Source organism: Eriocheir sinensis, unplaced genomic scaffold, assembly GCF_024679095.1.
Source record: "Eriocheir sinensis breed Jianghai 21 unplaced genomic scaffold, ASM2467909v1 Scaffold1076, whole genome shotgun sequence".
Classification (NCBI taxonomy): domain Eukaryota; kingdom Metazoa; phylum Arthropoda; class Malacostraca; order Decapoda; family Varunidae; genus Eriocheir; species Eriocheir sinensis.
The window spans coordinates 49,465-77,329 of NW_026110381.1; the positions used below are offsets into that span (position 1 = coordinate 49,465).

Consider the following 27,865-nt stretch of genomic DNA (forward strand, 5'->3'; position numbering starts at 1 on the left):
ATACATGTTTTTGCCATTCTAAAAATACTAGTGCTTTATGGGACCAGATGGCTCCATGACAGTGTTTGGCTGGGAGGGAGAAGTGTTTGTAAGAGTGGAGAGACAGGAAAAAGTAATGGTGAAGGCGACTGTTTCCACTAGTGCTTTATGGGACCAGATGGCTCCATGACAGTGTTTGGCTGGGAGGGAGAAGTGTTTGTAAGAGTGGAGAGGAAGGAAAAGTAATGGTGAAGGGACTGTTTCCACTAGTGCTTTATGGGACCAGATGGCTCCATGACAGTGTTTGGCTGGGAGGGAGGGAGAGGAAAGTGTTTGTAAGAGTGGAGAGGAAGGAAAAGTAATGGTGAAGGCGACTGTTTCCACTAGTGCTTTATGGGACCAGATGGCTCCATGACAGTGTTTGGCTGGGAGGGAGAAGTGTTTGTAAGAGTGGAGAGACAGGAAAAAGTAATGGTGAAGGCGATTGTTTCCACTAGTGCTTTATGGGACCAGATGGCTCCATGACAGTGTTTGGCTGGGAGGGAGGGAGAGGGAGAAGTGTTTGTAAGAGTGGAGAGGAAGGAAAGAGTAATGGTGAAGGCGACTGTTTCCTTTGTGTGTCATAATTTGAGCACATGCCAGCACTGTGAAGGAGAGTAAGTGTAATTCCTATTGTAACTGTCACAGCATAAAATTCACAAGGCACAGATTTCTTTCTCTTTCCTTTTTCCTCTTCTTCCTTCTATCCTCTTGTCCTTGTCCGCTTTTATCGCCCGGTTTGTGGTAGCAGTAATGGTAGTTCTTTCCTCTTTCCTACATAATTTCCATGCAGTTTTTCCATGCTGCATGTTTCTTTTTCCTTTCCTGCCAGCTTTGGCTGGAGGGATGGGGGGTGGGGAGGAGCCTTCGCCTTTGCTGTCCTTCATCTTCCACCTTTGATTAGATGGTTAGTGTAGCTTGTCACAAACAGCCTCGTAAGGACCAGCAGGTCTGCTGTTGTTTGTTCTTCCTTTGTGTTCTTTTGTGTTCTCCTTCAGCAGTGCCACCATTCTGTAGATTAGTAAAGTGCTTCTTCTTGTTGTAATTGACTGTTTGTTCTCTTCCCTCCATTACTTTGCCTTCCTTCAGCTTCTTCACGGCCCAAAATCACAAGGCACAGATTTCTCTCTTTTATTTTTCCTCTTCCTTCTTCTCCTTCAGCAGTGCCACCATTCTGTAGATTAGTAAGTGCTTCTTCTTCTTGTAATTGACTGTCTGTTCTCTTCCCTCAAGGTCCTGCCATTACCTTGCCTTCCTCCAGCTTCTTCACAGCCCAAAATCACAAGGTACATATTTCCTTCTCTTTCCTTTCTTCCTCTTCCTTCTTCTTCTCCTTCAGCAGTGCCACCATTATAAGGACTATTAAGTGCTTCTTCTTGTCGTAACTGTCCATTCCCTTTCCTTCAGTCTCTTCATGTGTCTCTTTTTCTGTGTTTTCTCTCTTCCATTGTAGCTGCAGATTTCTTTATCTTTCATTTTTATCCTCTTCCTCCTTCTGCTCCTTCACCATTTTTATCCTCTTCCTCCTTCTGCTCCTTCACCATTTTTATCCTCTTCCTCCTCCTGCTCCTTCACCAGTGCCACAGAATTCTTCCTCTTTTCATTTTTCCTCTTCCTTCTCCTCTGCCTATAGCACCAGTAGACTCTCTCGAGGGACCACTTGGAAGACCCCAGTCCGTTCGTGGCACAGGCAAATTTAATTTATAGTGGCTGCTGTGATGTATGACTCTGCTTGGCCCATGCTGCCCCCCGGTGCTCCTCTTGACCTAAGTCGCTGAAGTCAAGGTTGATTGAAGACCTGGGCAGCATGTGGGTAATATTCCACCACTCGCCGATGGTTAAGAATTGTCAGTGTCTTGCGGAGGGAATTGAGCCTGGGTCCTTGGGGTCATGGCATCCAGGCACCGACCACTCAGCCATCGTCAGTAAGTGTTTTTCTTTGTTCAAACCTGCAGTGTCTTCCTTCTAAGCTCAACACACACAAGCCACACTACACTCCCTCTGTTTTGTCTTCTTTCTCTTCCTTTCACTAGTGCTGTCATTGTGAGGTAAGCGTTTCTTCCTGTTCAAACCCTGCAGTGTGTCCCTTCTTAAGTTCAACACACACAAGCCACACTACACTCCCTCTGTTTTGTCTTCTTTCTCTTCCTTTCACTAGTGCTGTCATTGTGAGGCAAGCATTTCTTCCTGTTCAAACCCTGCAGTGTGTGCCTTCTTAAGTTCAACACACACAAGCCACATAACTCCCTGTTCCACCTTCTTTCTCTTCCTTTCACTAGTGCTGTCACTGTGAGGGGTAACTAGTGTTTTCTTCTTCCTTCATGTTCTATCTGTCCCTGTTCTTCCTCTAAGGTACCGCCACTTCATCGCCTCCCTTCAACTTCTTCTTCTTCCCTCTCCTTCGGGTTTGTTTCCTCACGTCAATACTTGAGCCAACACTGCCACTGTGAGGGGTAACTAGTGTTTTTTTTTTTTATGTTGTATCCATCCACGTTCTTCCTCAAAGGTACGGCCACTTCATTGCCTTCCTTCAACTTTTTCTTCCTTCTCCTTCCGGTTTGCTTCCTCATGTCAGTACCTGAGTCAACGCTGCCATTGTGAGGGGTAACTAGTGTTTTTTCATGTTCTATCTGTCCCTGTTCTTCCTCTAAGTTACGGCCACTTCATCGCCTCCCTTCAACTTCTTCCCTCTCCTTTGGGTTTGCTTCCTGTTTCCTCACGTCAGTACTTGAGTCAACGCTGCCATTGTGAGGGGTAACTAGTGTTTTTTCATGTTCTATTCATCCCTGTTCTTCCTCTAAGGTACAGCCACTTCATCGCCTCCCTTCAACTTCTTCTTCTTTCCTCTCCTTCGAGTTTGCTTCCTCTGCTTCCTCACGTCGGTACTTGAGCCAGAACCACCATTCGTGAGGCCATTAAATGCTTCCTCCTGCTTCTCCTGTATAGTTCCTTCCTCTTCCTCCCCAGCCTGAGACACACACACCTCACCTCTCCTTCTCTTTGTCCTTGAACCCTCACTGACACCACCGTTCTGAAGGCCAGTGGGTGATTCCTCCTGGTGTGATAATACACTGTCTACCTTCCCAGCCTGAGACACACACACACCACACCTCGCCTCTTTGTCCTTGAGCCCTCACTGACACCATCGTTCTGAAGGCTATTGAGCGATTCCTCCTGGTGTGATAATGTGGCGTCTTCCTTCCCAGCCTGAGACACACACACCACACATTTCTTTTTCTTCTTTTTCCCTGCAGTGGTGTTGGTGTTGGTGTTGTCTGGCAGGGCGCACGGCACGGCTACAATGGTTCCGTCGGCGCACCGTTCCTTCAACTTGTACTCCTCCAAATTCCTGGAAAGTGCCGAGGTGTGAGAATGTGGTTTGGTGAGGGAAAGGATGTATGGCTCCCCCTCTTCCCTTTCCAACACTTCTTGTCCCCTCTTATCTCTGTTTTCCCTTCCTCTTCCTTCCTCCTTTATTTTCTACTCTTCCTTTTCCTTCCTTCCCTGTCCATCACTTTTCATCCCCGTCTCTCTCTTTTCCTTCCTGTTCCTTCCTCCCCGTCGCTCCCCTTCTCTCTCTCTGCCCCGCCCATCACTCTCTTCTCTCTCTCTCTCTCTCTCTCTCTCTCTCTCTCTCTCTCTCTCTCTCTCTCTCTCTCTCTCCTTGTCCTTCCTTCCCTTCATTTCCCTTCTCTCTCTTCCCCTTCCTCTTCCTTCCTTTAAATCACCTCTCTCTCTCTCGTCCCCTTCCTCCCTTCCCTTTCTTCCTTACTTTCCCCTTACTCCCTTTCCTTTATATTCTCTTGGGAGGGAGGGAAGGAATGGGGGGGAATGGAGGTGGCCAAAGTCTCCTATCCCTGTGGCTCTGTCAGTGGCGTCGTGGGGTTGTTGGCGCCCGGGGGCAAAGTCTATTATGGCGCCCCCAAAGGGGTGAAGGGCTCTTTTCATTTGAGTGTACTAATCTTGGCAGGAAATGTTGGCCTTTATTATTTCAGATATACTGTGTTGAAAACAAAGCATTCTAATTTGCATAATAATATTCTGGAATGATAAAACACAAACCGAATTCGCAAACTAAAATAGTTTATTTTATTAATAATAGATATAATTAATTAATTATTAGCCCTCATAAATAAATTCCAAAATGTTGATAAGATAAATAAGATGTAGACTATAGTAAGGCATCACAGCAGCCAGTAACTCTTAATAACCAAAGAAAATGGCAAATTAAACAGATATGACTAAAATAGGAGATAAACTTTAGTAAAACAGGGGCTAAGAAAATCATGAAAATGTACAAATTGTTGCCAGTATAGAAGTTAATATTAGAAAAAAATGGATTTTGTGGTAAAGACTGAATAGTTATAATGCCTGGAAAGAAATCTGATAAGAACAAAGATGAGTTAGTTCACTAATTATAAACCTTACTTTTCTTTAGAGAATGTTTTAGCATGTGGCAAACTAATGAACACAAAAAGATTAAAGTGCTGGATGCTTAGGGTCAACAATATGCAAGGAAATAAAACGGTATAAAGCTATTAGAGGGTAAAGGTAATTAGACAGATATTGATAATAGAAAACCAAACCAAAGAAAAGGGTTGACAATGAATTGAAGGATATCAAGTATTGATGCACGATACAATGTATTCATCTTTCTAGCTTTTACAGCTGAAAATTTATCCATCATGTCATCAAAGTTTATTTTGTCTGCGATCCCTTGCTCTACACTTAGTAGAGTTAAGGCCGACAACCTTTCTTGCCCCATAGACGTTCCAAGGTACGACAAGATAAGTTTCAATTTACTAAATGATCGCTCACAACTAGCAATTAATACTGCAATGGTCAGCAGTATCTAAGGCCAACCCGAAGGTTTGGGAGAACACTTTCATCCCCATATTGTACAATGACAAAGTAATTCCTGTGTGTTAGTGATCAGAACATCATCTCGTGTCTTAAGCAGCATTCTGCAATCTACAATTTCACTGAACAGTTCCAAGCCATCTAAGTCAGTGTCACAGAAACTTGCCACATCAATGCACCTTTCTGTGACGTATGCTTCATTGGTTGTAGATAGCAACTCCTTAATATCCAAAAGAAAGCCAAACTTTGAATCCAAGTTACGCAATCTGATGAACCGTTCGCCCATTTCATTATGCATTCTGTCAATAGTACCTTTTAGCAGCCGTTGCATCTCATTTTCTGCTGAGAGGTCTGCATCACCACCAGTTTCACCAGGCAATTTTTTCTTCACTCTACGTCGTCTGTCAATTCTTACATCCCAAGCATGACAGAGCTCCTTTGCTTTTTTGATAGATGTCTGGCAGATTTCCCCGCGATTAGCAAGGAAATAAACTTGCAACGCCTGGATATCTTGTGCTGCCTCATGGAAATTCATTTTTGGATCCTGCAGTCGCTTCTGGACTCTGTCAATCTTGGTAAGTAAAATGTTCCAGAAACTTAGTGCAGCAAAGAAATCAGATGCCAAAATTCTGCTCAACAGCTGTGTTGCTTCACTTCTGGTATTTGTTGTCTCCTTCAAATCACTTCCGATTGTCTCTAAAAGTTGGACCAAATCCCTCGCATTTTCATGTATGGGTCGAACTGCATCAGCTGCATCAGCGTATTTCAGATTCAGCTTTCACAGATATAGGCAAATTCTTCTTCAGTGTCTCCCATCGATAGGTCGACCTTGAAAAGAAAACATACACTGCCTGCACAGTTCCAGAAAATGTGACCATCACCACCTCATGACTAGCGGAATGAACCCCAGCCAAATTTAATGAGTGGTTGTCACAGTTCACATATATTGCTTTAGGGTTCACTGTAACAAGTCTTTGTTGTACTCCTTATTTGTGTCCAGACATGACAGCAGCATAGTCATGACACTGAGAACGAGAGTCTTCAAAAGGCAAGTGAACTTTCTCCAGCTGCTGCATTGTTACATTTACAGTACTTGCTGCATCCTTTTGGTGTACTTGAATAAGTCCAAGGAAACTTTCTTTCACACAAACTGTTTTTTCTTCATAGTTTATCTCTGCATATCTTATGATCTCTGACATTTGTTCCCTGTGTGCAGCATCTGGAGTTGAATCAAGCATTATACCGTAGTGCTCAGCTCTTCGGATGTCACTCGGTAAAGTGCTCCCAGCAGTAGATGCAATAATCTGGATGAATTCATTGTGGACTTCAGCAGACAAATATGAAGGGGACCTTGGATTTTGACAGACATAGTCCAGATGGTTTTTCATGACAGGATCAAACTCTGCAATTAGTTTTAAAAGGCCTCTGAAATTTCCAATACTATTTTCATCTGTTTCAGTGCAGGTTATATTCTTTCTGTGACCTCTCAGTGCTAAATTTTGTTTGGACAGATATCTAATACAGTGCAGAATTATCTTGAGGGTTTGTCGCCACTATTCCTTCTCTGTGGCAATGTGCCCTTGAAGCTGTTTGTCAATTAGTCCTTCCTTTTCAACAAGGCGCCTTTCCATTTCCTTCCATCTTGTGAAAGAATCACAATGTCTCTGACTATTTTCATGTGCAATGATTTTTTCTGGCTTTTTCCAGCTGCTAAAACCTCCCTCTAGCTCTAGTGAAGAACAGTGGCTGGCAGTCTCTGTCGTCGGAAACAGTAGGCATGAGAAGCAAAACACTGCACTTTTGACAGCTAAATAGACTAACCAAGACCAAAGCACTTCTCCTTTTCCTTTGCCAAGGATGTAATGTGTATATTATAATGTACATGTGTATGTATGACTGTACGTGTGGCGACACCCGGTCGGTGTCGCACAACAGGATGTCTAACAACACGTCGTGCTTTTGGCCGTGGGAAGCTGTGATGAACTGACACTAGGATCAGCAAATGATGACTTTCATCAACAGTCATCAACCGGAACCCACACCCTTCCGGACGAACTACAAGCAAATAAAACGAGCGAACAACGCGGAGAAGGGAGAGAAGACGGGTGACGGGCAGGCGAGCGGTGCTCTGCCGCCCCGCGCCCTGCAGCGGTGTGGCTGTCTCTGATTTCGTGCGTCTCGCTCACGTAAACTGTAAACCTTATGTAGTACAACTGTTAATATAGTTATATATATTTGGTATTTGTATTAACCTGAGAGAGAGAACTAAAGTGAACTAAAGTGAACTTATAACGGCTACCGCTCGGCCACACATAACTTAACTAAAAGGCTATTGTGTTGTCTCAACCACTTCAGTCAACTGGAGAACGCAGGCAACGGTACACCGGACCTGACGTGAGACAGCAGTTCGCGCCTTAAACTTAAACATAACACGTTACATTAACCACGTTAAAAATGACGCTTAAAAGTCGTTAACATAAATGATGTGCAGCGTGGTTACGAACTACTCCGAATTGTTATATCTCTCTCTCAAACTTAGCTTCAGTGACAGTGTGTGGGGGCAGTGAACGGTATCGGACACAGCCAGCAAACGCTGACCTCAGCGCGCGGCTTTTCCTGCCCCAGTGAGTCGAGTCAGCACACAGCCGCACCCGAGAGCACACCCCGCCCCGCCCCGCACCTCCACACAGCCCGCGCGCCCCGCCTCGCACCTCCACACAACCAAGTTTCCTTGGAGGTGTCCAGGCATTTGTTTCTTCCTGCGACACAACTCGTCGTAGGTGCGCACTTATCTTCGCCAGGCAACTCGGACCTTTGAGGGTGACTGGTGGGCGTATATTGTCTGCCCGCCGCCCCTCCCACCACCGCTACCAGACGGGGGACGGCAGACCCTGCCACCCCTGCAGCCCTGCCCTTGCCACCGGCGAGGCGAAGGACGCGAGCGTGCTGAGTAGTGGGGCATCGAGCTGCTGTCTTCGAGGTTTTTAACACATTATAGCTGACACTCATTGATACGGTTTCAGTAATTACAGCACTTGCAACATTATTTCAGGTGCATTACTATTATTATGTTCACGTGTTTAGGCGTGTGGGGCCGCATCTAATCTATTAGATTTTTCAGCTGTTGATTTTTCTGGCGTGTGGATGTTTAATATTTTTCTTGAGTAACATTGTTACGCATTTTATGTATAATCATTCATTTTCTTTTCTCCTTTCTTTTGTGTGTTTTATTGCACAGTGGAGACGTTTTGTCTTGCTAAGCCTCACTCATTATTCTTTTTCCTCTTTTATTATGCATTTTAAAAGCATCGGGGAGGAGTGAGCATACTTAGCGGTGAATGATTATTACTTTACTTATTTTTGCAGCAATATTTTTTTCTCTTTTACCATTTTACTCCTCATTTTACTAGTAACTCTTTTTAATGGCAGAGAAACCTGACCCGAGGACTATGAGGGGTGGGTTGAGAGAAAGAACAGTGCCGTCAAGGATAACGGTAACTGTTCTCATGTAAGGAGTGTAGCAGTCTTCAAAGGGTGCTTGCTCCTCCTACGCTGCATGTGCAACCAAGAGGTCTTTACTTACCTTACTAATCCCACAATGGCTTCTGCCCCTAATCACCCGCTAACAGCAACAGCAGTTAGGCCTTTCGCAGGGTAGCAAGGGAGGCAGATTGTTCTGCCAGGGACTTCTTGTTTCAAAGTGAGATTGTCATGGACATTTCATTCGTGTCAAATCCGGGAGATAAAATATCTCTCAGCCGCTCGAAGGTCAATCCCGGGAACGGGAACGCCGGCCCTCATAAACAGGAGCGCGTTCACTGGACGGAAGGATTATGATGCGTTTCGGTCACTTTTTCTTTAAACATTTGGGGAAGATGGGCAACACGGCCTCATAAAGGGTGTATATTTTGCTGTGGACACTGTGCAAATGAGTGGCCTTTTTAATAGGCAAGTGGACGCCTATAGGCTATCTACTGATTTGATCTCGTGTTTTAAACAGGAAAACTAGACAGATGGAGAAACCATTTCTGTAGCTAATGCTAGATTATTACTAGAGTTCCTTATGTACATGATTGTCCTTAAAGTTCCTCTTCGAAAGAGTGCAGTATCCCTTGACTACAGCCCCACTGGCAACCTACACGGTTTTATCAGCCAACTTTTATGGCATTTAAAGTAATTTTGGGTCCTTTTTGAAGCTTCGTTTCCCGTCGACACGTTCGTCGGGGAGGGGGGCCTTCGCGACCCTCTGACCTAAACCTTTTTGGGTGTCACCAGCGGTAATCAAAAATTCCTTGGTGTGTTCTTTTACCCGTGGTTTAGGCAGAAATAGTCAGATAAATTGGTGGTTGGAAATTTGAGCTTTACGATTTTTTTTTTGCACAGAATGGTGCAGAGTGATCGTCTCCAAAGACTAGCGCCGGCTTGAGGTTCAGCCTGACGCTGCTTTGTGTATCTTTCCACCACACGACTATAACCTGCATCCTCGCATCTACTAATTTATGTTTGGTTCCTATGCTTTTGCCTGCATCTTTTTCATGCGAGGGGAGTGCTTGAGTAATACTTTTCACTCTAACCCACTATTTTCTTTTATTGCTGAGTTGATGCAAGGCAGTCAGTCTTCTTAATTTAATTGGACCCGTAATAACCGAGGGTGTAGACTAACATAGGGATATGCACAATTTAACCTTGAACCTCATGTGCTTCTGCTTAAAACATACTTTTTCTCTGCACTGACAGACTTAACTTGAGCAGATGCTGTCCCTAACTTTTATCGTAACCAGCATGTGAATATCTGTAAGCTTTGGAAGTAAGCAGACAAGTCTTACTTACCCTTACTTGACATACCACTGTTACCCGTTACGGGAATTATTTTTGGCGTCACAGATGTCAGTCATCCACGTTCGTTACGATCGAGGGATAGGTGGAAATTTGTCTTTGTCATTTGATGTTTATTAATGCTGGAATTACTTTAATCAATTATGCTGGAATTGTATATTTCAGTGAGATTTGTTACAACAGTGATTTCACAACTTAGTGACAGGATTTTCTTTTATAGTACTGTAGACCTGTAAAACGGAGTATTAGGAGTTAGTGGTGCTGACTGCCGATGCTTCTAAGGTTCTCCAGACTTGTCCTTGTTATCACATTGTAACTATTAGGAGACTCTACGGATAACATTACCTCTTTTCACACAACCTTATCTATTGTTGCAAACCCCACCCGTCTCGAAGGCGTGCCGAGGGTAACGACACTGGCAATTAATTGTCACGCAACGGATGAGTGTTTCTCTGCGACAGTTTTGTGTCCAGGTGTGACTCGAAGGCTCAGTGTGTAGCAGATCTTCTTCAAGGATTGTTCCTTTGTCGTTTTACTATTCCAAGCAGCTCCATTACCATGTGTCCTAATGACAGTTTAGTCAATTTAATTTTTCTAGGATGTATCATGTAAATAATTTTTCGAGCTATTATTTTGTTTTCTCGGAATACTACTGAGCTTCCATGTCCACGACTCTTGCCAAGTTTACCTCGCCCTGTATGTACTTTGCCCATTTCTTGTTACTTCCATGATTATTTTTAATTATCATTGGCATTTCCCGATGCTGTATCGTTAGGCGGGCTCTGACTTGTATATATATTTTTTTAATGCAATAACAGGACCTCGTTTAACTAGTACACATTGTGCGACTGTAACATGGGTAGGTACACTGCTTTTAAAGGTCGGGTGAGTCGCGAGGTCGCGACTTTTAGAGAACCGAGCGATGTAATGTGTATATTATAATGTACATGTGTATGTATGACTGTACGTGTGGCGACACTCGGTCGGTGTCGCACAACAGGATGTCTAACAACACGTCGTGCTTTTGGCCGTGGGAAGCTGTGGTGAACTGACACTAGGATCAGCAAATGATGACTTTCATCAACAGTCATCAACCGGAACCCACACCCTTCCGGACGAACTACAAGCAAATAAAACGGGCGAACAACGCGGAGAAGGGAGAGAAGACGGGTGACGGGCAGGCGAGCGGTGCTCTGCCGCCCCGCGCCCTGCAGCGGTGTGGCTGTCTCTGATTTCGTGCGTCTCGCTCACGTAAACTGTAAACCTTATGTAGTACAACTGTTAATATAGTTATATATATTTGGTATTTGTATTAACCTGAGAGAGAGAACTAAAGTGAACTTATAACGGCTACCGCTCGGCCACACATAACTTAACTAAAAGGCTATTGTGTTGTCTCAACCACTTCAGTCAACTGGAGAACGCAGGCAACGGTACACCGGACCTGACGTGAGACAGCAGTTCGCACCTTAAACTTAAACATAACACGTTACATTAACCACGTTAAAAATGACGCTTAAAAGTCGTTAACAAGGTGTTTTTGAACCATGCTGTAGTCATTGACCGCTTGTTTTTAACTGCAAAAGCCCCGGACATATACTGGAAAAAACTTGAGCCTCTCATTAAAATTTCTGTCTGCAATGCATCTGATATAGTCACTTTCCTAGAGATGTCAAATTTGAGAAATCCAACATCTTGATGCTCAATAACGTATAGTATTTTCTTCATTGCCACACCCAATTCGTCCTGTTGGATCACACCTGACGGTACATCCACTTGGGAGGAAACTGAAGATTTTTGCTTGTTTGTCTTAGGAGGAGGAGGAGGAGTGTGTGTGTGTGTGTGTGTGTCTGTGTGTGTCTGTGTCTGTGTGTGTGTGTGTATGTGTCTGTGTGTGTGTGTGTGTGTGTGTGTGTGTGTGTGTGTGTGTGTGTGTGTTCTCCTTGATCCATTGCATAAGTGTTGTCCATTGCCTATCCTCAGCAGCTATTTCCCCATGCAGGTATAATAAAGAGTTTCATAGAGTTTCACCTTCCTCTGATGTCCACTCCTCCCAACATGCCTCTTTGCAATTGAAAACCCCATCATGGTTAGATTGTCACTCCCACTTAACAATGTGTGTGTGTGTGTGTGTGTGTGTGTGTGTGTGTGTGTGTGTGTGTGTGTGTGTGTGTGTCCCTGCTACTCACCTGACGTTCTTGGGGTGTGGCCTGGGGTGCACCGCCTGCCCGGACAGAATCCACTCTGAGGGCACCACCACACCCCTGCACTGCGCCTTCAGCCTCTCCTGTGGGGTGCACAATCAGGGTCAGCCTCACCACCAGCATGACAAGCTTGTAATGGTGCACAGCATGCTAATTTTTCAAGTCTTATTTTAAGAAAGAAAGGACACCTTCAGCGCCGGCAAATATGATTCATCTCTAAGATAATAATGACAAGAGGAGCGAGGAACTACCAAACACAGTCACACCTTGGTTTACGAGTGCCTTACTTTATGAGCGTTTTGATTTATGAGCAAAAGAAAATCACAAAAATGTCTTGGTTTACGAGCGGTGACTTGGCGTGCGAGCATCCTGTTCGTACATGTCGAGACGTGAGCGTGGGTTTCCGTTGTTCACTACAAGATGAGAGCACTCAGAGCAGAAAACAATGGGAATAAGGTCTCAAGCTGGTATCACACTTGGCCTTTTTCCTCCAACCGCGTTGGCGGCAGGCACAACAGGCAACTTCTGTAAGCCGTTATCTGGCGCTCAAGACTTTCCCAAATCCTGAGAAATCCTTGCGTTTCTTGTTCTCGTGTGTCAGATTTTCAAGAAGTCCCCCAATTCTTGGCAAGAATCGGGGGTGTGGCACAAGCCGCGGCGAGGCTGGCGACACAGGTAAACACACCGCGCCGCACCTCCTTAGGCCAAAGGCGATGACCATTTCCTGAGATTCTTACGGGTAACCCTGCCAGGTGGGAGTGCATACAGAGTTCACGAGGTCACTGTTGTGTTACTGCTGCACCACAGACCATTTGAAAGCATCACTGTAGGTATGAAAACATCATCGTCATCAGTAGAAACAAGAAAGTGAAGCGATGCCATCGGTCGGTATTTTGTTGAGAAAAGGACGTCTTGAAAAATTCCGTCTCGTGCAGTGACGCAAAGTAGCTAGAGAAAAGTTCCTAATGAACTGGAGATCTCATAACTTTGACTAAACCAATGCGTATGTCCTTGATGAGTGACAAAATGAGAAATTGTGTTGGTTCATCTAGTTATATGGACAAGAAAGAGCGCTCTGGTGGATCACAGGGGGGATGGAAAACAGTCTCAAGGAAGGGGGATAACTCTTGATTACCAGGTGACGTGCGTCACACACGACCAAGATCGGCTGCCCATATCCACAACGTAAACAAACCAGTCGCCCTGTATTCACATCTTCTTCTTTGGACCTGTAACACTTTGTATCGCTTCTTAGGTCCTCCTCCTCTCGGTCCACTCTACACGGCACCGTTTGCAAAAGTAAGAGCTGTTGTGGCTTGTGCTTGCCACTCAAACTATAAGCTTGTTGCTATAGTTTATTGGAAGGAAGAAGCCGTTGTGGGTACGATCATGGCTTCAGAGACGGGAGGACAGGAGTATTTACCCAAACCAACAACTCACTCCCGGTTGACCGTACAGGCAACCACAGTTCCTTCTTGCTCCAAGGGCTGGAGGAAAACGCCCAGTGTGACACCACCTTAGTCCACTTTGCACACTCTCAAGGGTAGCACCGCGCTCCTGTCCGCGTACGTTTGTGCTCCAGTGTGCGATCTTTGTGTTTTCAGCACTGTATTATTTAGATATTATGCTATATTATTATACTATATTATAAAAAATATTGATTATCATTGCAAGTTGTTTGTAAAATTATCTTCATTCTGTGTAAAATAACCTGTAAAATGAGTTTGATTTTAATATTTTTTGGGATATGGGACACCTTAATGGGATTCACATTAGTTTCAATGGGAAATTTGTTTTGGCTTACAAGTGTTTTGATTTGCGAGCAAAATTCCAGAACGAATTAGACTCATAAACCAAGGCATGACTGTAGAGGCAAAAGATATTGTTTACTGCACTGGAAGTTGTTTTTAGAAATGATAGGAATGTTTGTACTATAAAAAATGATCCGTGGGTTTATCATGCAGATTAACTCAGATGGCGGCAGTATTAGAAGAAAAGCTCCCCAAAATGAATGGTCTATATATAGTCACTGCCGACCTTTGGACCGCAGCACAAGTATAGTTATACCACATAAGGGGTGTTTTAACTATTGTTTATATATAGATTCAATCGCAATCTTGAAGTGTTGTTTTATTTCTGCCTCACAAAACTGACTGGCTGAATACTGAACAGAAAGTCTAATGTGATCCTGGGGTTTGATCTTCACACCAATGCAATTTTTATGGCATCTTCTTTGTTCCTGTAGCCGTCTAAAGGTTAAGCTGATTTTGTAACACAGGCTCACTAAATGGAAGGCTTGCTGCTTACACTGCCACCCGAGTGTGTCTCCCAGATGACGTGCTGGCAGCAGGCAACCCACACTGCCACCAGGATAGAACACACAGTAATGGATTTAAATTAGAAAAGTATAGAATTAGGAGGGAACTAGGCAGGCCTTGGCTTAGTAATAGGGTGATGGGGGAATGGAATAGACTCAGCAATCACATACTAGTGAGTGCAGGGATGACAGCTTGTTTTATGAGTAGACTTGATAGCTACATGGACGAGGATGACAGGTGGCAGTGGGGGGGAATCTGGAGCTGCCCTGTGTAGGCCATTCAGCCTCTTGCAGTCTCCCTATGTTCTTATGCTCTTATGTTCTTCTTATAAATGTCACACAAAATCTACAGGGCGTGGCTACCTGTTATTCAGTGCCCTGTTATTCATCGCTTCACTCTCTCATTGGCAGTTGTTTGTGGAAGAAGAAGAATTCCCCGTTCTTTCAGCGCTGTCTGCTTGCTCTTCATAATTCTATCATAACAGCCGGCCAGCCAGAGGTAGGCACCAACACACCACTTGGTCACTGGAGAACATGGAAACAGTTAGGAGCAGAAGTGTGGGTGAGTAAAATTGTGGGGCGGGGCCAGGGTGGGGAAGGGCCAACATGGGGCGAGGCCAGTTTGGGGCAGGGCCAGTGTGGGGAGGGGCCAGGGCAGGGTGAGGCCAGGGGGGGGCTGGGCCAGGGGGGGATAGGGCCAGGGAGGGGTGAGCAGCATGCACTAAGGGTCAAGTTCTTGTCCTCATCAATCCCTTGCTTCAACATTCCCACATTTCTTTGTCCATAGCACCATATGCTCAATTTTCCTTGTTTCTGCATGTCAGTAAATATATATCTAGTAATCAGTGCTTCTCTTCCCTCCCAACAGTTCACACCCAGTAAATACCATTGAAATAACATTAAAATAACCTTTATTTACCATGATATCCATTTAGCATCAATTCCTTTGGTATGTGCTCTCTTATTCTGTGGCTCTGGGTGCAAGATGCTGTCCTTAACCCGTCCGCTGCGATTGACACGGATTTGGCCTTCCCTGGTAGCCTGGTAACATATAGTCCCAGGTCTTTCTCTGGCTCTGTGGTGGATAGTGGGGTGTTTCCCATGTGGTATTGGTGTGCTGGATATCCCCTCCCAAGGTGCAGGACTTTACATTTTTCTTCACTGAATTGTAGCAGCCACTTTTTGTTCCATTCCTGTAGCTTGGTGAGGTCTTCTGGTAGGAAATTCATAGTCAAGGGGTTAAAACTGGTCTGCCAGATTGGAACACAGCGATTCCCCAACAGCTGTACAATTAGATGGTCTTGAGACTGGGCTTCACTCTCCCTCCCCCCCCACACAAATTCTTCCCGTCCTCCCTCCCTCTGTCCCTTCTTCCCTGACCCTCACTCTCTCCCCTGTACTGTAGCCTCCATTTTGTGCATTTCATGTTAAAAACCTCCTTATAATGTTGAACTTAAATCTTGCATTGCTCTTTAGGTAACAGCCTGTGATGAGGGTGGTCACACTCTCCTACTCTGCGGCTTTGGTGCTGGCGTGCTCCAGCCACTGACTGACTAACCAACAAGGAGGCTTTTCTGTTCTCTCCATCTCGACAGCCGTTCATTTTCACATCACAATTTAATTCTTAGGAGTGGGTTTTCTGCTCCTCATCTCCTCTACCTTGACAGTTGTTCATTTTGATTTAGCACACATCCCATTTTTCCCTTTTTTTACGTCCTGACCTATAGCACCGGTGGGCTTTTTCTAGGGGGCGTGGTGCAGGCAAGTGTTTATAGTGGCGCCATCTGTTCTTGGCTCATGCTGCCCCCCGGAGCTCATACTTGACTCACTTGGACAGTTCTTCTAGAGTCCGGGTTGATGGGTGGTCTTCAGGACATGTGGGTAGTCTTAGGCCACTCGGCAGTGACTGGAAAATCCCAGGTGGTAGAAGCGGATTCGAACCCGCATCGTCCACACTAAGCACTCAGCCACCGCCAGTTCCTTTGGGAGGCATCATGTGTTAGGGGCACGGCCTCCTGTACCTGATTCTTGTGGGTGTTTTTCATGTTCATGGTACAGAAGAAGCCTTGTCAAACTATCACTAGGCTCATAACACTACCCATGAAAGTACCCACAACAACCTCTATGATAGTCTTGTCAGTCTATCACAAGGCTCATAACACTACCCATGGAAGTACAAACACAACAACCTCTACCAAAGCCTTGTCAAACTATTACTGGGCTCATAACACTACCCATGGAAGTACCCACAACAACCTCTACCAAAGCCTTGTCAAACTATTACTGGGCTCATAACACTACCCATGGAAGTACCCACAACAACCTCTACCAAAGCCAAAGCTATAACTGGGCTCATAACACTACCCATGGAAACACCCACAGACACAACCCAGGACTCTCACCGCATCACAGCCGTCAAAGTAGGAGAGTCTCGGGGATTCTGTCCGGCCTGCTCCTTCTGGCTGCTGCGTGTGTGGGGTCAGTGATGCCTTGAGGGGCGAGCGGCAGGTTAGTCAGGAGGCGTTGGGGATGATGGAGGGGCTGGCCACCACCACCACCACCACCACCCACACCACTGCCATCCTTGGTCAGTCTGTGCTCCTGGTCACCCTGGTACTCCACACTCCTGTTGAAAAGGTGGACTGAAATCAACACTGTACTGACTGGCCTTGTTCTGCTGATCAAGCTACACTGTGCAGGAATAGTGGTGCTCATACTGCCCTGTCTACATGTCTCCTCTGCTCCAATTTATCCTTAACTCCTTGACTGCGAATTCCTACAAGAAGACATCACCAAGCTACAGGAGGGGAGCAAAATGTGGCTGCTACAATGCAATGAAGAAAAATGTAAAGTCCTGCACCTTGGGAGGGGATATCCAGCACACCAATATACCACATGGGAGACACTCCACTATCCACTACAGAGGCAAAGAAAGTCTTGGGAGTATATGTTACCAGGCTACCAGTGAAGGCGACATCTGTGCCAATCTCAGTGGATGGGTTACATTTGTGGGTGTTTGTTAAGGCAAAATCCGTGCCAATCTCAGTGGATGGGTTACATTTGTGGGTGTTTGTTAAGGCAAAATCCGTGCCAATCTCAGTGGATGGGTTACATTTGTGGGTGTTTGTTAAGGCAAAATCCGTGCCAATCTCAGTGGATGGGTTACATTTGTGGGTGTTTGTTAAGGCAAAATCCGTGCCAATCTCAGTGGATGGGTTACATTTGTGGGTGTTTGTTAAGGCAAAATCCGTGCCAATCTCAGTGGATGGGTTACATTTGTGGGTGTTTGTTAAGGCAAAATCCGTGCCAATCTCAGCGGACGGGTTACATTTGTGGGTGTTTGTTAAGTCTTGTGTTTCTGCAAGCACCACTGCCACTTCAGTCATAAAAAAAATCTGTAATCCTTCAACAGAACACATCACTGTTTGTAGGTTTGACCACTCATGAGAGCAAATGTAACTGAAAAAAAGTAGTGTGTCTCACCAATAGCATTTAACTGGTGTCTGAAAAATTTTGACTGATTTGTCATGAGTAATATAAAACACCTTAACCCCTTGACTATGGATTTCCTACCAGAAGACATCACCAAGCTACGGGAATGGGACAAAAAGTGACTGCTACAATTCAATATGAAGAAAATGTAAAGTCCTGCACCTTGGGAGGGGATATCCAGCACACCAATACCACATGGGAAACACTCCACTATCCACCACAGAGGCAGAGAAAGACCTGAGACTATATATTACCAGGCTACCAGTGAAGGGATATCCAGCACACCAATACCACATGAGAAACACTCCACTATCCACCACAGAGGCAGAGAAAGACCTGGGACTATATGTTACCAGGCTACCAGTGAAGGGATATCCAGCACACCAATACCACATGAGGAACACTCCACTATCCCCCACAGAGGCAGAGAAAGACGTGGGACTATATGTTACCAGGCTACCAGTGAAGGCTAAATCCATGACCATCAAAGCGGACGGGTTAAGCTAAACTTGATAAACTGAGATTTGGAGACAGGACCCCATGTGTATCATGTATATCACAACTAAGTAAATACAACTAGGTATGTACACCATTTAAAACCACAGAGCAGAGAACACCTGAGCCCGGCGACATCATTCTGTTCTTTTGTGAGTGTTTCTCACGGCAGAATAAGTGAGCATTTACACCTTTAACTTTCTGGTAATCATCAATGAGTCACTGTTGAGGAAAAAGTTAATGGATAAACATAATCCAGCGGAGAGGGAGAGAGGGAAGTGGAGAGGGAGAGGGAAGTGGAGAGGGAGAGAGGTGAGGGAGAGAAAAGAAAGTGGGGAGAGAGAGGGAAGTGGGGAGGGAGAGAGAAGAAAGTGGGGAGGGAGAGAGGAAGGGAGGGAGAGAGAAGGAAGTGGGGAGGGAGAGAGGGAGATGGGGAAGGAAAGAAAGAAGTGGGGAGATAAAATGGAAAGTAGGGAGGGAGGGAGGGAGTGAAGTATGGAGGAAGAGAGGGAGGAAGGGAGGGAGAGAGAGGGAAGTGGGGAGGGAGAGAGGGAACTGGGCAGGGAGAGAGGGAAGAGGGGAGGGAGAGAGAGGGAACTGGGCAGGGAGTGTGAGAGAGAGAGAGCTTGGGCAGTAGTAGTAGTAGTAGTAGTATAGTGAATCCACGAGGAACTGGTGGATTGGGGTGTTTCTGCGGGGATCTCTCCTCCCGTACCACGCTGCCACATCTCTTGTCTCCAATTGTGGGATTAGAGTCAAGGTGTTAAGTGGACCACCATTACCCTCCCTTCATTTCCTCTCTCTCTCTCTCTCTCTCTCTCTCTCTCTCTCTCTCTCTCTCTCTCTCTCTCTCTCTCTCTCTCTCTCTCTCTTCTTCGGGGACGAGAATACAGGCTGTCTTGGTGAGCTGTTTGTCATGCACTCATGATCCAGTTTGGCGCAGACTCTTTCAATAGTTCTTTCACTAACATTAGTGGCTCTTGCTGTTCTTGCAGTTACTCTTGTGAGTGGTATGATAAATCCTCTGTTGTTTTTTCGTCTAAAAAGTACTTGTTTACATTGTAAATGAGTTCTTTCTTGCGGCTGTGCAGCCAAGGACGTGGAAAGGCAGGGAGAGGGAGGGAGGGGAGAGGCAGAGGCGGGAGCGGGCCACCCATGGGCCCACCATCTGACCCTTCCATGACCTTGAGAGAAGTGACCTGGGCCCTGGATGTGTAGAATGACAACGTTGGAATACAACCCTGTCAAGTGTCGTGGTATTTATACAAAATATTTGTTATTATCTTAAAAACGAAACAATCTCAACGCTATATGACCTTACTGGATTATCCAATTATTTAATTAAATTCATTTAAAGGTAGTAAATAGCTGACATATGAGAGGAAGCGAGAAGTGTTGAGAGTGTGTGGCAAGGTGCGGGGCGGGGCTGACCCGCACCTCTCACCCCCCATCTCCCAGTTCCTCCTGGATTGACTATAGTAGTAGAAAGTAGTATCAAAGAGTGGAGGTTGGGTAGGGAGTGTGGGGGGCAGCAGGAGCAGGAAAGGGGATGACAGAGGAAGGGGTTGGGTTTTAAATAACAACTCTACAGCATGTCACAATCCACTGCCTCCAGAACAACAAGCCAAGCCACCAAAACTCTGTGCACCTCACCACTAAAGTTATGATTTCGTTGTGGTCTAGGAAGTCCTCAGAAGCTAGCATGCCTCTACTACACACACACACACACACACACACACACACACACACACACACACACACACAGCCTTAGTGATGGAACACGGGCATCTTGTGCTGGACTGAACTCTAGTGGTGAAGTACAGAGGGTTGTATTGAAGGTAAGGCATCATGACATATTCTAAATCTTATTGTAGAGCGACATCACTCCAGCAATGTTATCACTTCCATCCCATAGCTTGTCCAAATCTACTTCCCTTCCTCTCCCTCTCTCTCAGCCATCCCATCTACTACTACTACTTTTTTTTTTACAATAAAGGAAACAGCTTAGGGGCAAAAGAAAGAAAACAATAATGAAAAAAAAGCCTACCAATCACTGCTCCTATAAAAAAGTTGAGGAGTGGCCAAAAGAAATCAATTTACTATTACTACTACTACTACTACTACTACTACTACTACTACTTCCACTACACAGCACTCACCCGTCCAGTCTTGAGGTGAGCTGCTTGGCCAGGAAGGGGGAGTGTGGATGGGGCAGCCGTGGCCGCCCTCGCTGTGCTGGCCTCTGCCCTGCCTGACGATGGCCTGCCCTGTATGCCGGGGCCATGGCCATCCTTGTGCCTCAGCCCCACACACCCTGAGGAGAGGAGGGCAGTGTGTGAGGGGGAGTTGCTCACTACGAGACTGCTGGGGGAGTGGACCGGGCCTGACTGTTGGCTGTGTGAAGGGTACAGGCAGGAGGAGAGGGAGGGAGGGAGGGAGGGAGAGAGGTGGGGAGGGAGGGAGAGAGGTGGGGAGGGAGAGAGAGAAGTAAGGAGAGAGGGAGGGAAAAGATGGGAGGGAGAGAAGGAATTAAGTAGAGAGAAAATAGAAGGAAAAAAAGAGGAAGAGAGAGAGAGAGAGAGAGAGAGAGAGAGAGAGAGAGAGAGAGAGAGAGAGAGAGAGAGAGAGAGAGAGAGAGAGAGAGAGAGAGAGAGAGAGTAATTTTTTTGTTTGTTTTTACAATAAAGGAAGGAGATCAAGGGCAACAAAAAGAAAGTGTATAAAAAGCCCACTAATCGCTGTTCCTATAAAAGAGAGAAGTACAGACTATAGTCCAACCAAATTGTGGAGTCCATTTGGGCGCAGGCTCCCGCGGGTCCTTTCCTCCCTCTGCTCTGCCACACAGTGCCAACACCTGTCCCTTGCTCTCACATGTAAGGTAAAGGTAACATAGGAGAGGAAGGGACAGGTGTTGGGACTGTGTGGCAGAGCGGAGGGGAGAAATGGACCCGCGGGAGCCTCCGCCCAAACGGACCAACAATTTGGTTGGACTATAGGGATGTACCGACACCAAAATTTTGACCGATACTGATACCCCAATATTTGACCGATACCGATACCTGTGCACTGATTAAATTTTTATACAACAACTCCAGCCGCTAAAGGGCAATATCAAATGTTAAGAAAAAAAGACCCACTACTCGTTGCTCCACCATAGAAGGGAAGTGTTAACACACACCCCCATGAGTTTCGACAAGGGGCGAGAGAGGAGGCGCCTCATGAGGTCTACTTGACTCAACTAGGTTAGCTTTATTAATTGCCACACATTTAGGCAGAAGACTGTGAAGAGATCCCCAGACCCTGGCAGCGTGCTCCGCTGCGGAGCGACTGTCTGACCGACTGAGGCAGGCAATTGAGGCAAATGAGGCGAGTGGAGGGGCTCCGCCAATCTCGCGCCGAAGCTACTAAACCTGTATTGTACGCGTCCGCGGTGCCAAAGGCTACACTGTATACTAAGTATTATACACAGTACCCTCTCGAGGTTCGCGCTTGCTTCATTCCGAGGGTATGGCGCTAAGCTCGAGGATCGCGAAACTCGAGGTATTGAAATCCATGTAAAAGCGCTCATTGGTTACGACCTGTGGAAACTAAAGACTTTTTTTCTTTTTTTTTTACTTTACTCCCTTGTTATCACAATTTTTTCGACTTTACTCCCTTGTTATCTCAAAATACGTACCTTGGTGATAGGCAGAAAATTGGAAGTGAGAACAGGTTGTTTTAAGCCGCAGTTGAAGGCGGCTGTCTCACAATTGGCTGGCAGTTCTGAAATTCTGAATACACGCTTGTGATCCACGTGGTGTCGTCTGCTAAAGTAAGGGTGGTCGCTCGCGGTCACCCGTGGGACAATTGGACAAACCTATATTTTTCTGGTAGTTTTCTGTGTTATGAAATAATCTGCTAACTCTATATGTTAAAAATCATTAAATCACTCATATCATGACTGACTTTTCAATGCCTATTGAATGTAAACCGCTGCCGCCGCCGCAAAATAGCTCGCAGAGAGGCTCAACTTGCTTACTGTTTCCATATTTCCCTCACCGCTCACAAAGATCACAAGCAGACAGACTAGAACAAAACCAGGCAAATTAATACTTTTAATGCTGTGTATTCCCACATGTGTGGTGGACAGCAGAATGACTAATTTCATCGGGGAGATATTTCTCGCAACACCGGCCAGTGTAGTGGACGTTCTTCTTCTTCTTTTGACCTGTAACGCTTTGTATCGCTTCCTAGGTCCTCCTTCTCCACACTTTTATACTTCACAACATGCACTTAGGGCCGCTTTCACAGTCATTTTGTTTGCTTTGGTCGTTACCAATGGCGGCGATCGCCGCTATAGTATTTCTGCGTGAAACTGGTCAATGGGTGGTGGTGGCTGCGGGGTTAGCCCAGCACCGCACTAACCAAACACTTTCAACATCTCTCGCCTCGTGTGCAGCCGCCACTACCCCATCGGCCGCCCAGTTTCACGTGAAATACTAAGCGACGTCACAACATTACCAGATTGTCGTACTCAGCCGATTATATTTCCCGACATCTTACCCCTAAACTGTTTTCTGGGCTCCAATAACGAAACTCATTTATAGTTATCGTTAAAAGAGTTAGAACCTGATGTTTCCTGGCAATAGTTAGGCGTCAGAAACCAATAAATACTATGCTTGAGTACAACAATCTGGCAACGGTGAGCGGCGATCGCCGCCATTGGTAACGATCAAAACAAACAGTGACTGTGAAAGCGGCCCTAAGTTACTTAACAGTGCGCACTTATACACTTCACCCTGAGCTTAGGTGTTTTTCTGTCCTTTTCTCTCGCTGATTTTTCTGTTCTATGCCCTTTTGCTACTTTTCACTATTACTTTTCACCGTCACTGCCATGCATTACAGGTCAAAAGAAGAAGAAAAAGAGGAAACAGCACCGAGAGATCTACAATTTTCACAGACTGGAGAAAAAGTTTTCTGGACTGTGGTTCCCCAGCACGGGGTGTTCTCTCATCTTGTTAATCAAGTAGTAGGCAAAGCAGCTCTGCCAGTCCAATTTACGAGTCTCTTGGTGGGCCATCTTCCACTGCTCCTCAGCCACTGCCGTCGTCTGTTTGTTTACATGCAGCCGTGAGGTACCCACGTACCCACGCTCGTACTCACAACCGTTTTCCATTCGTAAGGACAACCAACAACTTGCTCCCGGTTGGGCATACAGGCAACCACGGTTGCCCATGGCCCCAATGGTTGGACACCGCCTTTTAAGGCAGCACACATGACGCCGACGGTAGGTAGACGTGACCCGTACATTTCAGAGCAACGCGAAACTCGTGGCAGTAATGCGCGAAACACGTGATGGTAAGAATTTAGGACTAAGCGCTAAACTAGAGGATCGCGAAACTCGGATAGCGCGAAACTCGAGAGGGTACTGTACTTGTATTGAAAGTAATATGAATCATATCGTTTAAAGTGATGAAAATTAAATCACGGAAAATTCCAAACTATGTAGTATCATGATCCTAGATAATTACATTTTTCTAATATTTTTTCAGTAATTTAGAAAATCCAATTTCTATTGAACAAAATTATATTTGCAACGAGTGACATGCGACGTACAAAACTACTTCAGGTATTGGTATCAGCAGAAAATCAGCCGATACCAATACTCATATAATGTGCCGATACCAATACTCATAAAATGTGCCGATACCACCGATACCAATACATCGGCACATCCCTAGTAAAAAGTGGCCAAAGGAGAGGTCAGAGTGCTTAAGAATGCTGCTTGCTTACCTGCCTTGCCCTGCGCCCCGGCAAGGGTTGTGCGCATCTTCTCCAGCAGCATGAAGGCCTGCCTCTGGTCGCCTTGGCTGGGGCTTCTCATCAGGTGCCTCCGCTCTGCAGATTTCATTCTTGGCGGCTCCCTGCGCGGCCGTCCTCCACAGGGTGGGGTCACACGCCTCCCCGAACCGTGACGCCTCCTCATCTGAGCTGCTGGAGCCAGACGTGGTCCTCGGCAACACAGCTTCTTAGTCTACTTGAGGGCTCTATCACTGTGAGCGGCCTGGCAGGTGCTCACGCTCCCCTACACTGCACACCTGGGGACAAGCATTGCACTGAATGACACACCCAGAGTAATACCCCATCCCTCTCCTTGGCCCCACCGTGATACCTTACTAGATTTACATACTTGGCTTCTCTTATTTCAACAACACATCAGAGCTTCACACTTTTTGCTCGGACAAAGCGTACTCTTCAGCTTCTTTTCCAACTATTATCCATGGAAATGGCTGAACAGGAGTCAAGTGGAGGAATGCTCCTGTTATGTGGCGTTAGGTCTAATTAGATTATTATTATTATTATTATTATTATTATTATTATTATTATTATTATCAATATCATTATCATCATCATTATTACTGAGATTTATGAAAGGGCTCCGATTACCTAACCTAATCAAAACAAACACCTACCTAATATAACCTAACTTGACCCAACCTAACTAAAGCATATCTAACATAACTATGACCTAATATAACCTAGCCCCCCAAGCTGCCATGTGCTAGGCCGCACTCTTATACTTTATACTGTTATACATCAATATTTTGCAGTTTCTTTAGTTTTCTGTAAGGTATTAACCCTTTCACGCACCAAAAGATTAATAAGTTTCTCTTTCCACTGCGACATCCGTCTGGGGCTCCCCAGGGGGCTTTGCGGAATGGCCTGACTGTGCGGCGAAAAAAAAATTCATGTTGTCAATTTCAGCCACGGGTATTCTTTTTTTCCTGGCATTATTATACATCGTTCATTTTGGAAGAGATTATTCTGCCTTATGAAGGAAAAAATATCAAGAAATGCAAATAAATAGCAAAGTTTACCAACTTCGAAAAAAAAAATTGATTAAAGAAAAATAATAAATGCTTATGTTCATCACCTCGTAGCTCAAAACTTCTTGACACGACTTTTTATGATTTACATGCCAATAAAAGAGAATTATTTTTATGAGGATTCCAGTGCTATTATTGGAATTTTCGTACGACCAGTAATTCTTGAGAAAATGGAGGAAAACTTTATTTTTCTATCTCTTCTGTTCTCTCCAGTAGAAGAAACAGCTCAAGGGCAGCAAACACAACACAACGGGCAGGTCAAGGCGGTCAAAATAGAAGTCAATTTTGTCTGGAATGGAGTTTTGATAATAATAACAAACATAACTATTAGCGCACCGCACTTATTTGCTGTCTGGAACAACTTCGCCAGACGCAATAATAATCATGATAAATAACACTAAGTCTCTCCCTGACACTCTCTGCTGGAGTTTTTTTTCACTGTTTCCACCATCACCATCATAATCATCATCATGCTCTGTACAAGTGTGTCTCAAATTCTCTTTACTTGATAGTTTCTTAGCCAGATTTTCTACTAGTAACAGTTACTTGTCCCTACGAAAATAAAACAAAATATCGTATCACGGCATGATCACTTTACATCGGAAGTAAGAATAAATTTCACCAAACTGTAATCCAGGCTTACCAGGCTCCAGAGACAATTTAAAGGGGCAACAGTCTGCGCTCACAGGCTGCCTGCTGAGAGGCAACTCAGCCACGGGCAATTATCACATCAAATCCAACGGCACGAGAGAGTTGACCATTAGTTTATTTTATAGGTCTAGCTTGGATCTTTGATTCAAAAAATTTTGACGCAATTTTGAACGATACTTTATTTTTGGCGATTTTTTAAAAAGTTTTTTGACGCGTTTCGAGTCAAAAGCTCAGATGTAGACGATTCCATTTTGACGGGAATGGCATCATGGTGCGTGAAAGGATTAATTACTGCACTGCACTAGAGTAATATAATACCGTACAACACATAAAATAATGCAAGAATTAGCCTCATGTGAGATGGCTGCCCTTATTTCCATATCAGGCTCCATCCCACATGAGGTTAACTCTGACATTATGTGTTGTATCATTACTCTCAATGCAGCGCAGTAACTACTAACTAATGACTTTTGGAAAATTGAATACCAAAATAATGATGTATAAAGTTAATGACCGCAGCCTAGCTCATCGTATTTTGGCAGCGGAGGGTCAGGTTAGATTATATTAGATTCTGATTTGTCAAATTTGTTAAGTTCAATTGTGTACAATAAATATGTGATACACCATTGCTGACCATGGCAGAAGAGGAAGCGACGGTTATCATCCTATTTTACGAGAGGGCTGCCTTTAGTGCCATATTAGCAGAAAAATTACACTGACACTAAGGAGCGGCAATAAAGGAAATATTGGCTGTTGTTGAAAAAGGGTCAGCCACCTCTTGCTGTGTTAAAAACATTATGGATGCTTTTTTTGTCCCTGAATGCAATGAAGTAAAGAATGACTTTCAGTTATTAGAAGAAATTTTGATATAACAATGCAAAACATGAAAACACGGGGGGGGGGCGTTAGGTAGGTTGTTAAGTTAGATTAGTTTAACACGTTTTGTGCAGCGCGGCTGACTACCCTTCACCCTTCACATATTCCAGAGTATAAAATATGGATAGATGGATGTTCTACGGCCACTCAGCGTCATCTGCAGAGAATGACAATGACCCCGATGATGATGCAAGTTTGGATGATTCATCTGATTCAACCTCCAGGACAGAAATGATATCAGTAATGAAGGCAGCAAGGTGGCTTCAAAGATAGCATAAAAGGTGACCACTTTTTGTCAGGTGTGTGAGGGAAACCCATACATGTGTGTCTCATGTTTTGCCACCAAGCATGCTTGAAATGGAACTGGCATTGTATAGCTTATAAATTATTTACCCCAAACACACAACACATCACATGCCAAACAACCTGTATTGCTGGCCGGGCTTTATATAACCAGCCACCTAAAACATTAAAGAAACAACTCCCTAGTAGAACACACGCCCCGCCTTGACTCTCACCACACACCTGTACACCCAACACCTGCCCCAACACTCTCACAGCCCCCAACACCTGCCCCAACACTCACACAGCCCCCAACACCTGCCCCAACACTCACACAGCCCCCAACACCTGCCCCAACACCTGCCCCAACACTCACACAGCCCCCAACACCTGCCCCAACACTCACACAGCCCCCAACACCTGCCCCAACACTCACACAGCCCCCAACACCTGCCCCAACACTCACACAGCCCCCAACACCTGCCCCAACACTCACACAGCCCCCAACACCTGCCCCAACACTCACACAGCCCCCAACACCTGCCACAGTGCCTATGACGCACCTGTCACCAGTAATAACAGGAGGATGCGGCGGAACGCGACACCGCCTCGGCGGCTGGCCGCCCTGGCGCGGCGGCGGCCGAGAGGTAAACAAACACCTTTTTCCCTCCTCAACACCTTTAGCGGCTTACTTAAGGGCTGCCATTGTCTGTGAAGTCTCGTACGCAGCTGCTGAAGGCTGGAGCACTGTATCAATACTCGGATATAGCGTAAAATACCTGCAATGATGAGGATGCTGGATTCAAGATAGTTAAAGGCGGCCTTGAACCTGATATTGACGTCACAGGTGACTTGGGATTCCTTGCCTTTGTAACGGGGCAGCTGCTGAGAAAGAAAAAGAAAAATCAGAACACACAGACAATATCCTGCGTGTATATGAAATGCCAGAATTATTTTCTCTTTCCTAC

The 27,865-nt window shown here is 45.3% G+C and overlaps 1 long non-coding RNA gene across 3 annotated transcripts; it reads right to left on the minus strand.

Moving 5' to 3' along the window:
* Positions 1 to 27,667, minus strand: LOC126989153 (uncharacterized). 3 transcript variants are annotated; one of them, XR_007742932.1, is made up of 8 exons: positions 27,461 to 27,667; positions 23,995 to 24,299; positions 20,382 to 20,536; positions 16,638 to 16,861; positions 14,226 to 14,760; positions 11,904 to 12,001; positions 2,275 to 3,367; positions 1 to 2,153 (listed from the first exon to the last, which is right to left on the minus strand). It is a non-coding gene; the product is annotated as an uncharacterized LOC126989153 (long non-coding RNA). The 3 variants fall into 3 exon arrangements; XR_007742930.1 differs by having other exon boundaries at positions 1 to 3,367; XR_007742931.1 differs by having other exon boundaries at positions 1 to 3,367; positions 14,599 to 14,760; positions 27,461 to 27,666.
* Between the last annotated feature and the right edge of the window lie 198 nt (positions 27,668 to 27,865).